This window comes from Pristis pectinata, chromosome 9 (genome assembly GCF_009764475.1).
Source record: "Pristis pectinata isolate sPriPec2 chromosome 9, sPriPec2.1.pri, whole genome shotgun sequence".
NCBI lineage: Eukaryota > Metazoa > Chordata > Chondrichthyes > Rhinopristiformes > Pristidae > Pristis > Pristis pectinata.
Genome location: NC_067413.1, coordinates 83,855,928 through 83,879,770, shown reverse-complemented (window position 1 = coordinate 83,879,770; position 23,843 = coordinate 83,855,928). Strand labels below are relative to the sequence as shown.

The 23,843-nt window shown below is 39.4% G+C and overlaps 1 protein-coding gene across 6 annotated transcripts in view; it reads right to left on the bottom strand.

Moving 5' to 3' along the window:
- The window catches only part of LOC127574148 (hepatocyte nuclear factor 4-gamma-like), a 100,304-nt gene that overhangs the window by 35,398 nt on the left and 41,063 nt on the right, over positions 1-23,843 (bottom strand). For 3 of the 6 annotated variants that reach the window (XM_052022902.1, XM_052022898.1, XM_052022899.1), the window contains exon 2: positions 7,371-7,553. The exons of 1 other annotated variant lie outside the window; for it this stretch is intronic. The gene's annotated coding sequence lies outside the window, so the exon portion shown is untranslated. Of the gene's footprint in view, positions 1-7,370; positions 7,554-23,843 lie in introns of those variants that run through there. 2 more of the 6 variants (XM_052022900.1, XM_052022903.1) reach the window with 2 other exon arrangements.

Sequence of the window (23,843 nt, the reverse complement as noted above, 5' to 3'; positions counted from 1 at the left end):
TAATGAAAGTAGTGTATGTCATCATCTCTTATTGTATCTTTCTGACTGTTTAGTAAACTTCAATTAAACGTAAGGTTTTACTTGCAGCCTACCATGACATAAAAAGCTAAAAATAGAAAGAAAGGTAAAAAAAACTGAAATATTTTTCTACAATATAACGTAAACTCAAGTGTGTTCTAAAGCAGGAATACTTTGATCGCTAAATTACTGTTATAAAGCACATGATGTTTACTTTTGTGGTAATGGCACCATTTCAACTCCAACTTCATAAATTTAAAAGTGTACATTGTTTCCTTTGCACCTTACCTGTACAAAACATATTTACATACACAGACCACAATCAGGAACAAAACAATTATGACCATTAATTCTATGCTGGTTGGGGTCCCTTCATAAGCTACATGCTACTAGTTTGTACATTAATGGAGCATTCTTAAAATACAATTAACAAGTAAAATGACAATAATGCCAGAAACTACAAAGCTGCTCTTTTATTGTATGCCGGGTATCACAATGTTGCTTAGGCTGCTGAACTTGGAAGGTAAACATAATTCCAACTGAAGAACTATAAAGTACTTTGTACAGCTTATATTGAAGATAGTGAAAAATGCTTTCTTCAGAAAACATTGATAACAGCCACAATCTAACATGTCTTATCAGATTTTGCATTACACCATGAAATGGAACCAAGAAAGTTTCATATATCTTATCTCTTCAACTATTAAACCTACACTTGTTCAACATTCTATGTTCTGCCTCATCCAATAATTTTAAAAGCAACTGTTATTCCGATAAAAATCTTGCCTTATCTACAAGGTTACATTCATAAAAAAATAAATTCCAAGAGAGTACCCCACTTTATCATGCTCAGATATAATCTTCATATCTTCTTGAATCAAACATAAGTAATACTCGAATAAAAATCTGTAGTGGCATTACAAGATTATACTTTCCTCGCTGCAATACCAATGTGGATAAATGTAGGCAATATGGTCTATTTGTCTTTGCTGTGAGAATTGTTCCTTTTTGAAACAAATTTGGGGAAAATACAGGAACATATAAAAATTGATTGTTAAAGGTTAGCCAGGAAAAACAGAGTTTAAAGAAGATGGTGAATATCATTATAAAGGCAAAATGAGTATTGAACTGTTGGTCACACCTATATTTAACCAGGTTAAAGGAGTACCAGCAACGAGTGCAAAGGCCACTGGCGCGTAACAGTTACAAGAGGAGAAGACAGCCCAAGAGGTTAAAGGCCACATAAGACATACAACTCACAGAATAAACACTATAGGCAGTAAAGTGAGTCACCAAGCCACAAGTAAGCAGCTGTGCTGAATCATGGTCCTGGAAAGGAAACTGGCTGAATTGTGATACCCAATCCATGAAGACCTCCAGAAAAAGGCTTGCGGCGCTCTGTGCCACCAGCAGCCCCTCAAAGGTTAAAGTAACCAATTTCAGAGTCATTTCTGGAGTCAGATTAAGAAGCAGTTAGATAGGCACATGAAGAGGCAGAGAATGGAGGGATATGGACCATGTGCAGACAGATGGGACTAGTTTGGATTGGCATCATGGTCGGCACAGACATAGTGGGCAGAAAGGCCTGATCCTATGCTGTATTGCTCTGTTTTATGTTCTGCTTTGGTTTGCGTTTCAGCAATTAACACTTCATCTTTCCACACAAAACAAATTGTCAGGCATCTACCCCATCTCTTTGATCAATCTCTCAAACTCACGCACGCATACGTGCATAGACACACACACACACACACACACACACACACACACACACACACACATTAAACACTTTACCTATGGTGCATTGGTGTACATTATATATGCATTAATTTACCTTCATGTTTGTGCTTTATAATGGCAAGTCCATTTGTGACCATACTACAAGGGATACACTACGCGGTAGATTTTGCAGAACAACAGTCATCCATTCCTCGACTCCACCACGACTAAGAAGTAAATCAGACAGTACGCCCTGGCTACTACGTATGTGCGGTTGAACACGGAAATCAGGAAGTTGTTATCTGAGTTGTCCTGCAAAAGCTTTGCTGAGAGACTCAGCATTCAGGTATATGAAGAGTGTGAAGTTGCAGTACTTACCCACAATATGCCAGTAAAAGTTATCTATTTCATCCATTTTAATAGTTTTTTTAAACTTTTTTATTTACAGCGTGGTAACAGGCCCTTCCGGCCCAACGAGTCCACGCCGCCCATTTTAAACCCATATTAACCTACCCGTACATCTTTTTTGGAACATGGGAGGAAACCAGAGCACCCGGAGGAAACCCACACAGACACGGGAGAACGTACAAACTCCTTACAGACAGTGACGGGAATCGAACCCCGATCACTGGCACTGTAATAGCATCGCGCTAACCACTTAATCTTAATTACTATCAAACAACCTCTCTGACATTATAAATTTAATTTCAAAACCCTGGAGTCTCATTCCTTCAAGGTTTTTATTGTTAGAATTTATTTTTCACTTTTCCTTTCTATCTCATTAATCTCTCCTTTCTAACTCCATCTTTCTTTGCCTCTCTACATCACTTTCAGCACATGATTTGACATTGAATTAAATGTTCTAATTCTGATGACTCTGTACATTCATCTACAGTTCTTCAATTTGGCTAATTAAGGAGATACAAGTTGGTTGCTGTGCACCCTGACATCCCGGATTCCCAAACAGGATACCAAGTTAGAATGTATTTCCAACTCATGTAAGCTTTGGTGCAAAATCTCACTGCAAGTATGTTGGAAGTGTAAATATAAAATGAAACACATTGACAATATTTCTCTATCAGAAATTATTTCAAACATTCACCATCAATGATTATGCCACTCAAAATGTTTTTAGATAAATAGCTCAGAAAAGAAAACAAGATCATAACATTTATGCAGTGGGGCAATGATAAGTCAAAAAGGAGGCTGTCTGGTAGAAACATGGTTGGAGGAAATGGTTTTAATGGTGTCCTTCATTTCAGCTCATCTCGCACAGTAAGCATATCGTATCCTGCTTTCGAACAATCAGCCACATGTTAGCAATCGCCAGTAATGTCTGCCTCCAGTCCTTTCCAATGATTCAAAATTCGATTTCCAATCCTCTGGACACCATAATCTCCCGGCTAGAGTTCCTCTCTCCCCATTTTGAAGAAAAGCTTGTACAAGATCCACAGATGTCCAGGCTCATTTCATTTTTACACCCTCAGGTGTTACTATCAACCAAAGAAATATGCACCTCTGTGAATTGCTTCTCAGTAACATAATATACTTAAATCACAGAGAAGTGCCTGATATCATTAAAACATAAAAAGCTCTCAACATCAATTTGAATTAATTACAGGGACTATTGTTAAGGTTCTTTTGCAAGTTACGGAAGTTCAAAGATGGTTTTGAACTGTCAGGAGGCAATAGAGGAGTGACAAATGAATACAAGTGACCACTGCATTACAGCATTTTGGGTAAAGGATAATTGCCCTTGCAGAATTCACAAATCACTAGCCAAAAATTTGAAATATGGAATAAAATTTTCTCTTAGAAGAATTTATGTGAGAAAAGTAAATAAACAAACATGTTTTTTTTTCAACTCGCATTTCCTGAGGTGCAAATGATATGGCTTCACATTACAGAAAATCATGATAGGGACCATTTTCTGAGAACGCAATCTCCCCACAATGAGGGGTTTGCCTGTACAGGACCTGTGGATCACAGACAGTGCAATAAAAGAATTACGGTAGCAGTTCAGAATGTACTGGGCAGAAAATTGTGAAAGATTATGATGTAGATAGGAGAGGGAAAAGTGGACATTTGGAGCTAGTTGCACATGGGGAGAAAGGGTGAGAATTGAGGTCAATTTTTCAGAATGGTTTTTGGTTTAAAAAAGGGAATAGTTATACTTTGAATGGGAGAAGCTGGGTGATGCGAGGAAGAAATATATATACAGTGCCTTTCATAATCTTTTCAGAACACCTGAAATGTTTTCCAGGCAACAAAGAACCTTTGAAGTGCAGTAATTGTACTGCAGGAAAAGAAGGAGCTAATTTGTGCACAGCAAGCTCCCACATAACTGTGGTTAGCAAGGTATTAACCACCATCCCAAAATTGGAAAATGCCATAAAGAAAGTTAGAGGAATGCAGTACCCGTGAGCTGTAACATTCTATAGAGACATCATGTATACATGCGACTAACTGTTCCCATAATTGAGCATATACAGTAGAGTTGATAAGGACTTAACTAAGTTCAAGGAGGAATAACTGGTTAACCTTGATCACTACCCAGTTGAAAATATGCACGTCTAAATGTCGGGCAAAGAAAAGCATTGTGGAAGCAATGCCATCTATTTCTCTTTCTGGGAATATCCTTAGGAGACTTGCAGCCTAGGCTCACACATGAAAAATACCATTTGAACACAATGTCAGAAGAAACCAGTGACCAACAGATGGGGAGGAAAAAGGAGTGGGGAAAAAATAATTGCTTTGATACCCAAACTGCACTGGAACTGAACTGAAAGTCTCATTTATTTGTGGACCTTTGCCCTAGTTGTATATTTTTGTACAGGAGCCTGAAGATCCAAACTCAATGATTCAGGAACAGCTTCTTCCCCTCTGCCATCAGATTTCTGAATGGTCCATGAACCCATGAACACTACCTAGACCATAAGATATAGGAGCAGAATTAGGCCAATTGGCCCTTTTGAGTCTGGTCCGCCATTCAATCATGGCTGATTTATTTTTCCTTCTCAACCCCATTCTCCTGCCTTCTCCCCGTAACCTTTGATGCCCTTACTAATCAAGAACCTCTCAACCTCCGCTTTAAATATACCCAATTACTTGGCCTCCACAGCCGCCTGTGGCAATGAGTTCCACAGATTCACCACCTTTTGGCTAAAGAAATTCCTCCTCATCTCTGTTCTAAAGGGACGTCCTTCTATTCTGAGGCTGTGCCCTCTGGTCCTAAACTCTCCCACTACTGGAAACATTCTCTCCACGTCCACTCTATCCAGGCCTTTCAATATTCAGTAGGTTTCAATGAGATCCCCCCTCATCATTCTAAACTGAGTACAGGCCCAGAGCCATCAAAAGCTCCTCGTACATTAACCCTTTCATTCCTGGGATCATTCTTGATAACCTCTTCTGGACCCTCTCCAATGCCAGCACATCCTTCCTTCCAGATGGGGCCCAAAACTACTTACAATACTCCAAATGTGGTCTGACCAATGCCTCATTATTCCTTTCTTTTTGCACTATTTATTTATTTTGTAATTTATAGGTTTTTATGTCTTGCACTGTACTACTGCCACAGAACAACAAATTTCATGTCACATGTCAGTGATAATAAATCTGATTCTGATTCTGTAGTGTCAGTGATGTTTTTATGTAAATAACACTCTTGATTAAGTTGAGTGCATTTCTGTTAATCTGCTACTTTACAAAAGAGAATCTTAGATACAATAGAACTAGATTGAAGCATCAGGCAGGGATGAGGTTTTATTTTGTATTCACGATATTCATTGGCGAGTTTTATGATCTTTTGAAGGTGGTGAGCTATAATGAGTTACACTTGAATGCTTTTGATTTTTGTCCTGGGTAAGTCACTGTAGCAAGTTGCTTCAGGTCTAACTTGCAGATGGAACTGATCCTGCATCAGTTGTAATGGCCAGAGGAGCCTCCCCTAAATGTTTTATTCCAATCCACTTTAGTCTCAAGAGGATGCTTTTAATCTATCAGTCTGGTATTACAGTCATAAAGTCACAGCGCTGAACAACACAGAAACGGGCCCTTCAGCCCAACTCATCCATTGCAGATCATAATGACTACGCTAATACCATTTACCAGCATTAGGCTCGTATTCCCCTATTCATTTCCTATCCAAGTACCTGTTCAAATGCCTTTTAAACCTTGTTATTCTATCTGCCTCTACCACTTCCTCTGGGAGCTTGATCCATATATCCATCACCCTCCGTGTGAAAACTTTACCCCTCAGAATTCCTCCAAATCTTCCCCCCTCACCTTAAATCTATGACCTCCAGTTTTAGACTCACTAACCGGTGAAAAAGAATCTATCTACTCTATCTATGCCCCTCACAATCTTAAACCTTCTACAAGGTCACCCCTTAGCTTCCTATGCTCAAGTGAGAACAAACATAGCCTATCCAATCTCTTCTTGTAACTAAAGCCCTTCATTCCAGGCAACATGCTGGTGAATCTCTTCTGCACTCTTTCTAATGTTACCACATCCTTCCTGTAGTGTGGCAACCAGAACTGTACACAATACTCCAAGTGTGGAATAGCCAATGTTTATGCAGCAGCAAGATGATGAACCAACTCTCATACTCAATGCCTCGGCCTATGAAGGTAAGCACATCAAATGCCTTCTCCACTACCCTATCCACCTGTGCATTCATTTTCAAGAAGCTATGAACTTGTACCCCGAGGTCCCTCTGTACATCAGCAGTCCTAAGGTCCACACCATTTACTGGATATGTCCTGCCAGTATTTGACATCCAAGAATACATTACCTCATACTTATCTGGATTAAATCCCCCTGCCATTGCTCGACCAAAATTTCCAGTTGCTATGTCCCTCTATATCCTTAGTTAACCTTCTTCAATCTCTACAGCTCCGCCAATTTTTGTGTCCTCAGCAAACTTACTTATCTGACCACCTACATTCTCATCCAAGTCATATATATATATATAAAAAACAAACGACAAAGGTCCCAGCACCGATTGCTGCGGAATACCACTGGTTACAGACTTTCAGTCAGAAATACATCCATCCACTACGACCCTGCGCCTCCTGTCACCAAACTACTTTGCTATCATTTCCGCTGAAGATTTCGATAAGTAGCATGATAACAGCCAGTTTGCAAATATTTGTACCCCAGTGCATCTAACCATTCATCCATCAAATGTGCAGTCATCCTGAACTCCGTCGCAAAGCCCAGCCACAGACCCCAAGTGCCAGGCAGACATGAACAGCATACTACACAGATGGACATTGATGTCTACATTGGATTTCACCTTTTTCCAGAGGGGGAAACACATGTTCTGAAGAGCACCCAATTGCAAAACAAAAGCTGTGAAAATGGCCAAAAATATGCCAAATACATTTGGCAGTTTACAGCGAGGATTATCTGCTGAAAGGGGATTTGCACATTTCTCCATGGGAGCTGCTTGAGAGTCCCAACCGCTGCATCTTTGTTTTGCTGAAACTGGGAAAGTCATCAGACCTTGAAGGAACTCTCCCTGTGACAATCATAGGAGAGCTGTGTGAAAGGCTGCCTAGGAGGCGGGGGAAAATGCAGAGGAAGAGGGAACGTGGCAAAATCCTTGGCGTAACCCTCCCGCACATACCTGTCCTGATCAACACCTCTGCTCTGAACAGCCCCACCGCACTGCAGGCTGCAAGGTGACCACCCAGAAAGATTGCAGCATGTACCGTTGATGTGAGTTGTATAAAAATATGCAATCAGCGATGGAACAACCAGTGATGAGGTTTCAGATATCTTGAGCAGTGAAAATCAAGTCTGGGAGATGCTGTGAGGAAGAGAGAATGGAATCAGAATCAGGTTTATTATCACTGACTTACTTATATGTCGTGAAATTTGTTGTTTTGCAGCAGTAGTACAGTGCAAAGACATAAAATTACAATAATTACAAAATAAATAAATAAACAAACAGTGTGAAAAGAACAAATGGGAGTATTCATCAAAGGTTATAAGTCCTACCCAAGAGCTCCAATTTATGCTGGTGAGGAAAGAAACATATTGGGGTGACTTGTGACACTTGAGGTCTGCAAATGAAAACATCTCATGCACAAAAAAATGAACTCTGCAGAGAAATGATTTGGCCAAGTTCCCAATGGGGATGATTTCTCATGGAAATGATTACTAGTGTGAAATAACCTCTCATAAATAGCTAGAGAAACAAAGGACTGCAGATTCTGGAATCTAACCCCTTCCTCACCCCCCACCCCAACACCCCCGCAACCATGCCTCTTCTTTTATTCCCTTTCCTAGTGTCTCTCTCTTTTTTCTGGTCCCCTTTTATTTTCTCTCCTTACCTTTAACCCATCCCCTGGTGGATCTGCTCTCCCCTCCTCCCTTGCATCTGCCTATCACTATCTCTTACCTGCATCTACCTACCACCACCTTGTGCCCACCCTGCCTCCCCTCTTTTGTCCACCTATCATTGCTCTGCTTTTCTCTCCTATATATTGGGCTTCCCCTTTCCCTATCTTCAGTCCTGAAGAAGGGTCCTGACCCGAAATGTTGACCACCTGCTTTTCTCCATGGATGCTGCCTGGCCTGCTAAGTTCCTCCAGCATCATCGTGTTTTTCATTCTCATAAATACCTTTTATGTTTAATTTGTGCCTGAAAAATGGGTCCAATTTCTAGGCACAGGGTTCTTAACAATAATGCTGTGTGATTCCTTCCCTTATGAGTCAGTAGAATGACACTGACAATGAAGACAAAAGTCCTTGCATAAAATAGTTCAATAGTTGTATCAATATAACTTGAAATCAATGAACAAAAACACACTCTATTAAATATTGTTGATCTCAAAATTTGTTAAGGTAGCAAAAATTCTTGGTTGTTGTAACTCATTTTGATATAGCTCCAATTAAAAATTCTGATGAAAGACCACCTGATCTGCTCAGGAAGAGTTATGGCATGGATATCCTCCACGAGAGCCATCATCTCGTTTTGTGTAATCTGTGCAGTGTCACTTTTGTGAAATAAGCACCATGGGATCTCTAGGCAAGGAGAGTCTTTGCCTTTTGTGGATTTCATGCAAAGGTTTACTCATTGGATTCACTTGGGACTCCTGGCTGTCCAATTACTCAGTCGTGACTATCCAATCACTCAGAGGATGCAAGGGCTCAGCACTGTCTCCACCTTCACCAATGATGGCCAATGCTCCTCACCAACCATTCACGCAGAAAGCTTGCATAAAGCCGATATCTTAAGCCTGCCTGCACTGACCAATTCTTCTACCAGCAGTTAATCATGAGGTTGGAATTAATATAATACCCTATACAGTTATAAAGCCCTAATGTCTCTACATATCCTGGTCTTCTTTGCAAGGCCAAAATCTGGCTATTTCTTCACTTATTCTTATGTAATTGTCATTTCAGTTCACCAAGGCCTTCTCTGTTAAGATTTAGAAGTGCAATTTGTGATTGAATTTTCCTAATTGAGTTAACACACATGTGTCTGTTTCAAGTGAGATACTAAACTACGTGTCAAAGAAAAACACCCAGGCCACTGGATTTCCAGTCAAGTAACCTGTGTAAAGAATGGAGACATTGAAGAGAAAAAACATACACTATGTATTGAGCTGGCCGTGCAAGATGAACCAGAACAGAGTTGGCCGAACACAGGAAATTGCGACTAGCTGGGTGGACACCATGGTCGGCATGGACTCATTGCGCCGAAGGGCCTGTATCCATGCTGTATGGCACTATGACCCTATGACTCTCTAACAGCTGAGAGTAAAGATGCTATAATGCCTCAATGGCCATAAAGTAAAGAATTCTTCCATACCGTAAAACCCTCAGATGAAACCCTGGAGAATGCATCCAATACATTAATAGGACATTGCCATTGCTCAGAACAGAAACAGTCATCTATTACAAGTTTGTTTCTCATGAACAAGAACTGGGAATATCCACTGATACTTCCTTAATGGAGCTGAGATTTTCTCTCTCTTAAACTCTTTTGTTTAATAAAGCACCTTGTTAGTTTAACTTACCAACCCCTTCCAATACCTTCTATTAACACTCACACAATAATCAGTCACTACAAAGAATGCAACGCCGCGATAGATTTTTATCAATACTCCTCTCTGGCTCAAATCAATTTCTCTCACTTACAGCCTACTTACTATCATCTAAGTATGTTGCCCTCATCAGCATTCAGTAGGTAAAATTGCCTCCTTATCACTAATGTATGATGACACAGTAAAAACTAGAGCCCGTGACTGTCAAAAATGTTATCATGACAATATACATTAACTCACGACATTGCAAAGGTCTGGCCAATGAACAGATTACAGAGCAACAATAACTAAAACTGCTGAGTGAAAATCTGCATTTAGATATCCAACAGGAGCAAATGGCATATGTTTGACAGTCAGTGGACACACTGGACCAGGCTTTGATTTCAAAAGCTTTATTAGTAGTTGGCAGGGACTAAGTTCAACTTTATCTTAAACTCAAAGTATATCTTCATAAGTTCTAAAATACGGCATCAGCTCTTTGAATATAAAAAATAAATGGCACTCAGGATGTTCTTCTCGATCAAAAGAATTTTGTGCTTTTAATAATTGCCAGTAATATTCTCACAGCCAGACTTGGTTCAACAGCAGCATTCCTACTTCCAAGTCAGAAGGCTCTGGGTTCAAATCCCAGTCTGGCATTCCATCTAGGTTTATAGCTCTGAGCAGTACAAAGGAAATTCCATACAGTAGTATTCAATTGGGAGGCATTAGCCTTTGGAGTTCTCCACACTGCCTCTGGACCAATGATTCATGGCATTAGGACAAATATAGGCAGGAACCTAGCCTGCTGATCATTGCTCTGCTGATCAATCAGTGTGTTTTTCTTGTTAATTAACAGTTGAAACAAGCACTGAGAGTCGCAATGGTACAAAACGTACTCTCGGTGGAGCACCTCAATATCTATCACCATGGTTTTAATACAGCATCTGCTGAGTTTAGCATCCACAGAGAGTGGACTTTGGTGAGTAAGAGGGTTATTTTATTTTGATTTTAAATCTGTTTATTAAAATTCTAACTTGCAGTTTTAAATTGCAATGATAAAAAGTGATAAACAAGTAATCTTATGTGTCCCATGTAATGGGTAATCACCTAGAACTAGTTAATTAAATCAGATATCACAAAGCATTAATATCTGGGAAACAATATCTGTTGACTTTGGTGATTGAGGGACTTCAGAGGGGTAAGGGCAATGATGCCAAAATTTAACAAATTGATTAACTTAAATAAATATTTTGTCAGCCATGGCAGGGCAGATGATGTGTTTAATTGCTCATTGTACCCACAGTCTCTTTTCTCATCCACACCAGCTGTAAGAACCTCATACTTGTTGTTACTGGAGTATCTGATGGAATCCATTGGGATCCATGGCAACGGCACCTGCAGTAAGTGTCTGCAATTTGAGGAACTAATGAGCTGGAATTTGAGATGCTTTATTCAAGAAGACAGTCACACCCTCAGACTAAGTGCTGTAGAATTGGTTAGTCGAAAGGGACAGGAAGAAGACACGATGAATGAGGAAAGTATGGGGATTCAGACAGTGGTATGACAGGAATCGCAGCCTTGCACTTGTCCAATAAGTATGAAGTTCTTACAGCTAGTGTGGATGAGAAAAGAGACTGCGGGTACAATGAGCAATTAAACACAGTGCCATTCAAATTGGGGGCAGCTAAAAGGAATATAGTGGTAATGGGGAGGGGGGCAATATAGCAAGAGATAGATACTTCACTTTTCAGCTGGAGTGTAAATCCCCAAGGTGGTATTGCCTGCTTTGTGCCAGACTTAAGAGCATCTCCTAGAGAATGGAGAGGAATTTGTATTGGAGGAGAAAGATCTAGGTGTCACGATCCACATGGGAACCAGTGACATTGACAGGATTAAAAAAAAGGTTCTACTGAATGAATGCGAGTACCCAGGATATGAAATTAAAAAGCAGATTCACAAAAGGTATGACTCCCTGAGACATGCAAATTGGCATGGGGTAAATAAAATCAGAAAACTGAATGCGTGCTTAGCAATTGGTGTAGATTAGTGTAGGAGAAATGGGTTTTAATTTATGAGGCATTGGCACTAATTCCAAGAAAACTGGGCAGTGCTTTTGGGGACAAGCCTTGAATTGGGCTGGGGTCAGTGCCCCAATGAATCAAATCACGAAGGCTGTGAAAAGAGGCTTTAAGCCAAATAGTGAAGAGGAAGAGTTCTGGTGACGGGGAATTTAGAAGATTTAGAAGGACAAAGCAATAGTGTAGGTAGCAAAATAGGTAATGATAACTCACTCTGATGAAGGGTCTTTGACCTGAACATTAGTTCTGTTTCTCTTTCCACAGATTCTGACTGACCTGCTGAGTGTTTCCAGTATTTTCTATATTTATTTTACAAAGATAATCAGTATTTGCCAGGAAGACTCAGTGCAAAAAGACATAAGGATATACTTCAGGTTAGAGACAGAGGTGGGGAAAATGGTTAAAAGTCAAATGAAAGGTTATCTAAATGCACAAAGCATTCATAACAAGGAAGGTGAATTAATTAGCTTTCTGCATAGGCATGGTGGCAAAGTGACTCAGGTTGGGAATATTGCAGGATACTTAACTTTCACAAGTGATAGAACAAGTATTGAAGAATGGGATAAAGGCAGTGGTATGGTAGAAACTGACCTCTGAAAATAAAATCAAAATAGAACCCATTTGAGTGGATCTAAAAAAAGGCAAGGATTAGAAAGCATTGGTTGGACTTTCGGAAATTGGAGGTGGAAGTAATAAGGGTGATGCAATAATGATGGGGAACTTTAATCTACAAACTGAGTGAGCAAACCAAATGAGCAGTAATAGTGTGGAGGACAAATTCAGGGAGTGCATACAGGATGGTTTTCTAGATCAGTATCTGGAGGAATAAACAAGGGAACAGGCTGACTTATACCTTCTGTTATGCAACGAACAAGGGTTGATTAATTTCCCCGAAGGAAAGGTGTCTATGACCAGAGGACATGGGTTTAAGGTAAGGGGCATGAGATTTCAAGGGGATTTAAAAGAAGAAGTTTTTTCTACCTAGAGGTTGTTGAAACCTGGAAGTCACTGGCTAAAGGGGAGGAGGCTGGCACCAGCACAACATTTAAGAAGTATTTAGATGAACACTTTAAACTCCAAAGCATAGAAGGCTGAAGCCAAATGCTGGAAAATGGGATAGTATAGATAGGTACTTGATGGCCAGCATGGACACAATGGGCTGAAAGGCCTGTTTCCCTGCTGTATGATTGCAAAGATGTGATTGCATTGGAGAGGGTACAGAGGAGTTTCACCAGGATGTTGCCTGGCTGGAGGACTTTAATATAACCTTAATTTAATTCAATTTAACGTTAACCAACTTAACCTTCAAGTAGTCTCTCATATCCTCATGGTGCCACCAACAGATGCAATTTCAATCATTACCTAGATTATCAATATCTTCTTTCGTGATAATTTAACAGCCATAATATTGGTGTCAGGGCACCACTGGTCACAATTTGAAATTGGCAGTGTTTTTGTACTGATAATTGTGTGCACAAATGTCTATGAAGCATCAGTAATTGATGTGACTTCAGAAAACTATTTATTTGCTTTAACATAATGCAAAAATAAATATGCATCTTCATTAAAAAGGTAATATTAGCACACAGAATGAAAACTTGTAGCTTAAAGAAATTCTTTTTTTTACTATTAAATATCAATGATGGGTGCAAACCTTCCAACTTTTAAAGGTGATACATGTGCATAATTTTCAAAATAGTGGAAATTATTATTTGTTTCACAGTTAACTAAAAAAAGGAAGAAAACATTTTTCAAAAGAAAAAGCTCGATTTTGAAACATGTGGAACAAGCACCTTATACTTGGTCTTCTTCCATCCCATTTTCCGCAGCATGATTGGAAGATGAAAAACTGTGCTAAGGCGATAATGTCAGCAACAAGCAAGAGATTCTTCGATATTAAAAAGTAGAAAACACAAATGAAGGACAGTGTACGTCTGCAGTTTCCAACCACAGTACATCTATGATTACCATCAAAGAATGCAGGGAAAAAAATGTAACTTTTTTTTTTGAAAAAGCATTTTTGAACAGAGAACAGATGTAGGTTGGTTGCCTTTCAGGTAATGATTAATAGCAGCAACATTCAAGCTGTAAAACAAGAACATTCTGTGCACTTCCCAGATTATATTACTTTATCTTCACATAGCATTCATTTCTGAACTGTTGGTGTCAAGTGGACAGAGGTGTACAACATTGCTAATTATTGAATCTTAACGTATTTGTAATGTGCTTTTCCGCCCTTCTTTTGAAGGTCATGCAAAGGATCCTACTTATACAAGTAAATATGTAACTAGCCACAAATCTGTTGCAGATAAGTTTTGGTATTTTAACAAGTGATGCAATTGGATGGGATGTTTTATCTCGTATTTAAAAACAGAAATGGCAGAGAATTTATTGTTATATATATAAATTGCTCCAGGAAGTAGACAGTCAGATTTGTCATGTAAAACCAGCTACACATTGTGTCAAGAAAACTTAGAGAACAATATTAGCAGGAGTAATTGTAGGGATTAAATGCTTGGGGTTTTACATAGGAAAATACCACAACTAGTTACTGCTTTAATGATCTCTGCTAAAATAAATTGATGTTAATGAAGGTAATGCTAAGTTCTGAAGATGGCAGTTTTAGTTTCTATATTGTGCTAGCATTTTTTTTTGAAGAAAATGGGTGAGGAAATGGTCAGTTCTGCCTTGCTCTGAAAATTGTTAAATGGCAAGTAAATGAAGAAAGATAACTTTAGAGAAAAATGGAAAAATATTGGCAATTACAAAACCAAATCATCTAATAGCAAATATTTTCAGCAGAGAAAGAGAGTACATTGGCAAAATGCCTTTTTTTAAATTATTATTTGACAAAGAAGGTACATAACAACATGCCCTTACTTATACATGAGTGAAATATTAACTTCGTCTAGATTCAAAATGGCCAAATAATCATTTTTTTTTTGCCCAGTATGTGACCTTACTTTGTGTTCCTTCATGACACTAACAGCTAATTTTTGAGGATTAATTGAACAGAGAGAAATAAAAAAATTATTTTTCTAACACCAATCCCAAACAATATATAACAAAAAAACACTTTTGTTTACTGAGAGTGACAGGTAAGACCAGAACTTGAGAAACCTCAAAAAACCTTTTGAGGCTTCTCAAGTTCTATGACATGTCTAAGTCTAATAAAAACTATTAATTGACGGGAAAGAAATCCATAAAGGACCATTGTGCATTTTGCATGTATATATGAAGTATGCAAATACAATCCATTTGGCTGCAATGGCTTTGTAGTCTTAGTTTTACAACTACCAACATGGAATATTCTTCAGCAACTTATGAATGAACTTTCCACAGAATTTACTGGCAGGTGAAAAAGCATAAATCCCAAAAATTGATTCTGCTGATGTCTTGCCAGAATTTCAGTGAGACTTTGGGAAACCTCATTGGAAATTTAGGGCCAAAGATCACACCTTATCTTGCTCTTTCTCATACACTACCATTTAACTTGCCAGTTTTGATTATGGTCCTCCCTGTAGCTAGACACCTTCCAGATGTACAGCATTTAAAATATTTAAATGAATGGGTAAACTTTATCAGAGGGTTTAAAGTCATCAGCATTATAATAGAAGTAAATTGTAATTTGCAAGCATTTTGCTAATGCTTAGACAATCAGTGTCATGAACTAATTTGGTATATTAAGATGTTTTGTTCATTGTTTTCTTAGAGTTAACCATGACTCAATTGATAATTTTAAATAGAATATAGAAGAGAATTTTAATTGACTAATGCTATTAAATAATAGTTTCCTTTTAATAGTGAATGTTTGTTTGATGCCCTCAGTCTTTCTTGATCACTCTGGCTTACAAATGTCGGTAAAGAACCAAAGACAAAACCTTAACAACACTGCAAAGTAAATACTGGACTATGTAGCAATTTAATCATTCTTGCTCTGTGTGATAACCCTGGTAAAGTTTTAGCTAAGTTAATTAACTTCAGTAAAGAAAAACTTGGCACTCGGTTTACTGTATTAGCAATAAGTAATATGATTAAACTGAAAAGATAAAAAGAATTAAGGTTTCATAAGCAATTAGTCATAAGGACCTGATCACTTTATTTTCACATTAAAAGCCAAGTGTCCATAAATAAACTAAGTATGGTAAAGGTTCTTCCAGCTTATATTTCCACTGACAGTGCTGCTTAATCATTATGTGCTTGGTTTAAAAACATTTCTAGTATTGGAATTGGCATTTGCTTTGCTAGGCTTTCAGTCCTGTGCCAATCTGCAGCTATGGCATGGGCATCACTATTTTAGACCTGGCATGGAAGCTGTCTGATTATCTAACAACCTTATGTGTACTTCCCTGTTGAGAAGCCACTAGTGTCAATTTGTTAGGAGGTACCATGCCAAGCCTAAATAGTGAGGTTCTACACAGTCACAGGGCGACATGCAACAAAATATTGTTGTGTTGAAAGACCACAAGCTCCACATGTGAAGTAGCTGAAAAATGTTTTGACTGCCAGTTAAGTCATGTGCCTGGTTTAGCTAGCTAGCAAGCCTCTGATGGAATTTGCGTGCACCTGTAGGTCCCTGACATTCAGATACCTACATTCAAAAGGCTATTAAAGGTCAACGATACAATTATTTTAAAAAATTTTTAAATAACAATTAAAACTCTTTGAAACACTTTAAACAGTGTTAAATAATTGAAAACATTTGAACTAAATTTATGCAAAAGAATGTACCTAATACTTAACATTTGTTGCTTGCAGCCATTCCTACATTAAAATGAGTGTACTTGATGTTCCCACATCAGGTCTAACCTGGCCTAGGCTCAGTGGGCAGATTCTCATGTGTAGTTTCTGGGGAGCTATAGCATTTGCTGGATTCTATGATGAGTCTAATGTGGGAGTACAGTCAGCAAATCCCCTGTGAAGGGCAGCCAATAAGTTTGAGAATTCTTGCACAGGTATCCCAAACTTGGTAGCACTGCAATTTCCCAGCAGGTACAAATCCCCTATATATGTGAATAGTATGAAGAGATGGCTGTATATTCTGGAAGGATAAAACCAAATGGACAAAATAGTCTATTTCATCTCTAACCATCTTGTGACTAAATAGAAACAAATACTTGGATTAATATTAGAGAGCTGCTATAAATTTACATTGAAACCATGGATGTGGGGACTCGTACTGTTGGGAATTCTACCGTTCCACAATTCTATTATTCTCCTTTGTTGCAATGAGGAAAAAAGAACTGTATATACATGCAAACTTCTGCCCTGTGGGATTTATGGATTGCTTGGGATTGAGATGAAATCCGAGTGGCAAAATGGTTTTCAGCACACACAGTTAAAAGAATACAACAAAATAATTTCTCAGCTGAATAAAATATTGGAGGACTTGAATATCTGGGGAACCTGGCAGGTGAAATCTGATATAGATAAATGGAGAGTGATCCACATTGGAATAAAAATCCAAGAATATTAACTGGAAAGTTATTAAGCTGCTCAGAAAATATAAAAGATTTGATTATCTAGATTGGCAATGGATTAAAGCTATTACAGAAATATTCAATGGCAACAAATTAATCAGATTTTCTGATGTATTAGAAGGTCAAAATTAAGCCAAAGAGCAAGGATTGCCTGCGACTGTATGGTTCTGATGGCTGGAGTACCCAGAGGATATCGGAGTAACTAAAAAACACGAGAATGACCAGAGTGATTGAGCTGTTGGAGGACTGGATAATGCCCAGCGATCATGTCAGTCGGGCAGACTCTTACTGTAGAGGAACAAAAAAGATACTGGAGGAACTCAGTAGGGCAGGCAGTATCAGTGAAGGGAAATGGACAGTTGCAGTTTCGGATCGAGACCCTTCATCTGGACAGATGAAGATCTGATGAAGGGTCTCGACCCAAAGTGTCAACTGCCCATCTCCCTCCACAGATGCTGGCTGACCCACTGAGCTCTTCCAGCTTCTCCTTTGTTGTTCCATATTCCAGCCTCTGCAGTCTTCATCTTACTGTAGAGATAAGGTTGAACAGTAATGTGACTGCTGTGTTTAGGATTCTAAATGGACCTGATATTGTAAACTACAACATTGCAGCTCTTTATCCAGAACTACAGAACTGGAGAAGAATGGCTGAAATGGCCTCAATTTAACTCTGTAATCAATGTGGCAGTTGGTAAGGGATGCTAGGTGGTCATAGTGTGCTAGCTACTGTTTTGGTTTTGGACAAAGCATCAGGCTACCAAAGGAATGTTGCTCATCTTCACATCTGAAAATTGCCCAGGACTGGAGTCAGTGGCCTGGGTGAGGTGGGTGGTGGACATTGAGGTCTCCTTCTGACTCTGGGATGATCGAACCATTGGGAAGAGTTTAATGGGTCTCAGAATTAGGGGTATTGGGAGATCGAAAAGTTAGGAGGTTGGAATAATCAGGGTGTCAAGGCCCAGGGGGTGGTGATGGAGGGATTGATTGCTCAGGGCATGGGTCTTGGGAAGATCAGTGGATTAAAGGGTTGGGGGCAGAGAGCAAGACATAGGCCTTGGTGCAGATCATGGGGAGATTGGTGTTGGGGTTGGTGAAGGGTCATCAACCTGAACCATTAACTCAGTTTCTCTTTCCACAGTGTTTCCAGCATTTTAACTTCACACTGTGCAGGTTTTTTTTCTGATTTTCAAATGGAAGGTGAAGCCCAGTGAAATCTCCAGAGTGACACATTGATCCCAAAATGGTCATTATTGCATTTCACTCCACAGTAGGTTCATATTCAGTCATGTGGTACTGAAATAAGCACCACAATGCACCTCTTTTCAGACAAAAGACAACTAGGTTCATTCTGCTTAGCCACCCTCCTGACTGCATGCTTTGTTGGCAGAAAGTGAGACTGTAGCATTGAATTTCCAGACCACACAGTTTAAATATTTTACATTGCTGGGGTAAGGTATGTACATCTTGAAGGTAGGCAGGAATTACAGGAGAGGAAGCAATGATGTCAGCAAGGAGAGAGGACATAAATAACTAAAAGGAATATATCCAGCATTTGCAAACCATGGCTTCAGGTGAAGAAGATTCTGTAAGGTAAATAGCGAGAGACGCATGTCTTTCATAACCACGTAAGGTTCCAAAGGACTGTACAGCTTAAATGTCAGAGCTAATTTGTACACATCAAGTGCCCTCAAACAGTTAGATGATAATGACCAAATAATCTGATTTATTTTAATGATGTTGATTGGTAGATAAATATTGGCTTGGACAGCCACAGTCTGGGCTGGAGAAGGTGTTACAGGGGCCTTGCAGTGGATTGAGAGAGCTTCAAGAGAGTGCCATACAATCATTCACATTCATCTGAGGTAGTGGACAGGGCCTCAGTCTAATATCTCATTCATAAATTTCGACAGTGTGAGCACTGGCAGTGCACCTTGGACTTTTTCTGCTCATGTTTCTGCAGAGGGACTTGACTTCATGAATACGTAAGCCTGAGGTAATGTTGCCACCTAGAAATCACAAGTGTTGCAGAGGAGCCTCATGGTTATGTTCCTTGAATAGTAATCCTAGAATGTGAGTTTAAGTCCCACTAGGGTCCTTTGAGAATTGGAATTCAGTTTTCCTTTAGATCTGGACATCAAAAGCTGGTACTGGTTGTTAAAACCCAGTGCCTGAAGGAAAGAAATTGAATGTCCTCACCCAGCGCAGGGCTGAAGCGATAACAGTGCCACACCAAGGTGGTTGATACTTGGGTGCTTCCACATGACGAATGAAATCAGTCAGTTGCCTTAATTCAATGATGACATAGGAGCCATAGGGATGGCTAATTAATACCACCCTTGCAGTGATGAACATGCCCCGAGGAGAAATAATTTAATAAACATATCCCTTCTCCTCATCTATGTGGACAGGGAGAAGCAGAGCATTCAGGACACCACCAAGCAACCTGCTCCACGCCCAATAAAACACTATTCTCTCAAGCAGTAATTTAACAATGAATGTCCATTTGGTTTTGTCTCTGTTGTCCCGGAGATGCTGGCAAGGAAACAAGAAAATTCTGCATCTAAGCCACAGGAGTAAAAACTCTGCAAATGAATGCAGCATTATCAGCCATGAGAGTTCTTTGGCAGGGTTATTTGCTGACTTCAACCTTCCAGCAAGGAGCCTCACCCACCAAGAGCACATATCGGAAACTGCAGCAGGTGAGGCTTCCCGCCAAGAGCACACATTTGGAAAATTAACCTCTTATGTGCATTGACTGAAGACAGATTGCAAAATAAAGTTTTGAGACCTTTTTCTGAATAAATTTAAAACAGAATGAAAATAAGGTTGATGATGAAGTTGGGAATTTTAAGTAGGAGGCATTTTATTATTGCAAACCATTTTTTTCCCATGGCTTGAAAATTAATGACATTGGGAAAAGTCATTTACATGATTTCTTATAACAACATGCTGCAGAAGTGGAAAAGCAGATCCAGGAGATCCACAATCAATGGTTTGCTGTTGCAAATTTAGCACTAAGAAATATTTCTCAATAAATATAATTCATTCTCTAGAATCTTTCATCACTTTCCTTTCCTTATTTCACCTTTCATTTTTGCACTTTTTTTTTTAATTTACTTGCTCCTGAGTATATCTATCAAGCTGGTGTTCAGTTACTTGTTGGCAACAGTTTGGTGTTTCAATCTACACTATATTGGTCAGTCTTTCAACTGTGTCAGGGTTGGCGAGGAGAGGTAACTTTACAATAAAGCCTGATTCTGTCATCATTTGGCAATCTCCAGCAGAAGGTCCAGCATGGGTAACACCAGTTAAAACCGACACCAAATCAGCTTTCCTGTGCGAGTTCCCATTTCCATAGTGGCCATTATCCAGGAAAATGCATATCCTGGACTGGTATACTAATTGAATCCTATTTCATTTTTAAGATTAGATTAAAATAATTCCTTTCTCTAATGCCACAGGCTGTGAATTTCCTCAATGCTGCTTCTGTTCTGCTACTAAGATCAGAATCAGGTTTAGTATCACCGACATATGTCCTGAAATTTGTTGTTTTGTGACAGCAGTGCAGTGCAAAACATAAAAATTACTGTAAGTTACAAAAATAAATAGTGCAAAAGAGGAAAAACAAGGTCGTGTTCATGGATCATTCAGAAATCTGATGGTGGAGGGGAAGAAGCTGTTCCTAAAACATGTGGGTCTTCAGGCTCCTGTACCTCCTCCCTGATGGTAGTAATACAAAGAGGGCATGTCCCGGATGGTGAGGGTCCTTAATGATAGATGCCGCCTTCTTGAGGCACTGCCTTTTGAAGATGTCCTCGATGGTGGGGAGGGTTGTGCCCGTGATGGAGCTGGCTGAGACTACAACCCTCTGGAGCCTCTGTGATCCTGCGCATTGATGCCTCCATACCAGCCGGTGATGCAACCAGTCAGAATGCTCTCCACCGTACATCTGTAGAAATTTGCAAGTCTTTGATGACATACTAAATCTCCTCAAACTCCTAACAAAGTATAGCCGCAGGCGTGTCTTCTTCATGATTGTATCAATGTGATGGGCCCAAGATAGATCCTCTGAGATGTTGACGTCCAAGAACTTGAAGCTGCTCACTTTCCACCGCTAACCCCTCAATGAGGACTGGTGCGTGTTCTCCCAACTTCCCCTTCCTGAAGTCCACAATCAATTCCTTGGTCTTTGGGATAATGGGAAATGTGGCAGAAAGCACATTCATAGAGTTTCCATCATGCCTTTAGCAAGGTTCTGAAGTGGAGCAGCAGCAGCACTGAAATAATTCACAATCTCTTGGCTGCAACACTCAAAGGTGATACAATATGTGCCATGGATTGGAGATGGTTTACTCCATTCAGCACTATATGTGAAATACAATACAGGATGGAAAAGACTCTGCAATCCTCCTGGCCAATCCCTAAAACAAGTTCCTCTCAAATGCCATTACTCAAAGCCCTAGCCAATTCTGCCTAAATATTTTAACACTTCCTGTCTTGCCTGTTCTCTGAGCTTTATCAAACAGGTAGGATTAAAACTTCCCCTAAGGATTTCCTCCTGGGTTACAGTAGGGTTAGTGTTTACCATATTCTGCATAAACTGTAATGTCTGCCACTGGCCTTTAACTTCTGTGTTGTGCGAAACACTGCACAAAGCTCTCTCCTGGTTGGCACAACACAGGTTTCATTCAAGTCTGGTAAAAGTCTTGTGCTTTCGCTCTCCTAGTCTAACCATCAACGTCCCTGAGAGCATGATGGAAACAAATGCGACAGTAACATTCAAAAGAGAACTGGATAAATAACAGAAGGAAAAAAATAAAATGCGACAAGGAACAGGGGAGTGAGACTAGCTTGGTTATTTTATAAGAAAGTTGCCAGAAGTGTAATGAACCAAATGGGCTCATTCTGTGCTGTGTCATACTGAAGCCAATAAGATGGTATGATCCATAATGTTTCTTTGTGGAAAAAGGGAATTTGTTATCTATAAACTTCTTTTGGGGACAAATGCTAATGAACACATACGAAGTTGACTTTCATAATACCAGCCAAACAAAAACTGTTGGATGAACAGATAAAAATGAGTAGGTTATTTATCCAGTTAAATTCCAACCTCTTCCTTCTCTGAAATTGTTATGTGGGTTACGAAGGAAGAAACATGCCAATCTAAAGCAGGTCGAGAGACATGTTTATATGGAAATACATTCCTGTTACTTCAGTGGAATACTACAAAAATGGAGACCTCAGCAGGTGAGGTGTGGCTCTGATGGAGAACCTCCAGGTGTGTCAGAAGATTTTGTTTCTGGGGAGCAGAGGAGCAGGAGAATATCTCAGAGCCCCAAGTAAACCTTCATAGCTCATTGCTCCAGATACCCCTCCCTCTACACTCTCTAGGGCGACCCTATCAAAATCAGCTACCTGTTACAGTAAAACTCTGATATGATGATCCAGCACACTTGGCACTTTGCTCATGCTCCAATGGCAGATTGCTTGGACAATGGACGTTGTTCCATTTAGCACCCCAACACATTTTTAATTCTATTTCTTTTGATGTTACACAGTATTGTAATAAATTTTCCAGTGAACGTGGTGAGCTGAAAGGGAGCACTGGAACCAGAGATCTGGTGAGTTAAAAGTGAGGTGATAACTGGATCCTGGAGAGTTGAAATGGGGCATAGGAACTGAGCCCCTGGTGATTGGAAAGGGAATCCAGCAAACATCACCTGGTGAGCCAGCTGCTGAACAACTGGGATTTTCGAATAGTTGCAGAGGGGATTATTGAAGCTTTACTGTACTTACCTGGAAGCTGACGAACGTCCAAGGGCCACTTCATTTTCTCCAACTAACAGCCATTTCATGGCCTTTCCCTGAATATGCTGAGTCAAGTCAAAATGGTAACTTCATCCTTTCTTCGACAGGGAGGAAATTAACTTGCTGCAGTGGTTTCTATTGTGCTTCAAAATTAAATTTTATCCCTATAATTTCAATGCTCAAATCATCTGACAACATTTTTGTCTTTACAATGTGTATACATAAGAGTAGGATACTTCGAAACCTGCTTCATTTTTTGTAACAGCCTTCTGGTCCAGCAGTCAACCCAACTGATTGGTTAATATTGATAACCTCCCATCCTAATTATACATTAGCTGATTTTTTCCAGTAAAATCCAAAAGTAATGTGTCATGTGTTATACCACAGTCATATGACAGGTTTTACATAAAGATGTCCATAAATTTTAGGATCATTATTAACAATTATCTTGTTGTTACTGAAAATACAGGTAAAATACTCACCAGGATACATTTTAACCTGGATTTTTCAAACACATGCAAGTGGTTATTACATTATAAAGTTAATTCAGTTCAAACAAAACAAACATATTGAAATAAAAACTCAAAACCTCTTTAAAACACGGTGAAACAATAGGTGATGCACACCTTACCTCACAGCTTTTCACTTATTCAATTAAGAAAAAGATTGCCACAGTTTTAGGACAGACACACTGCTA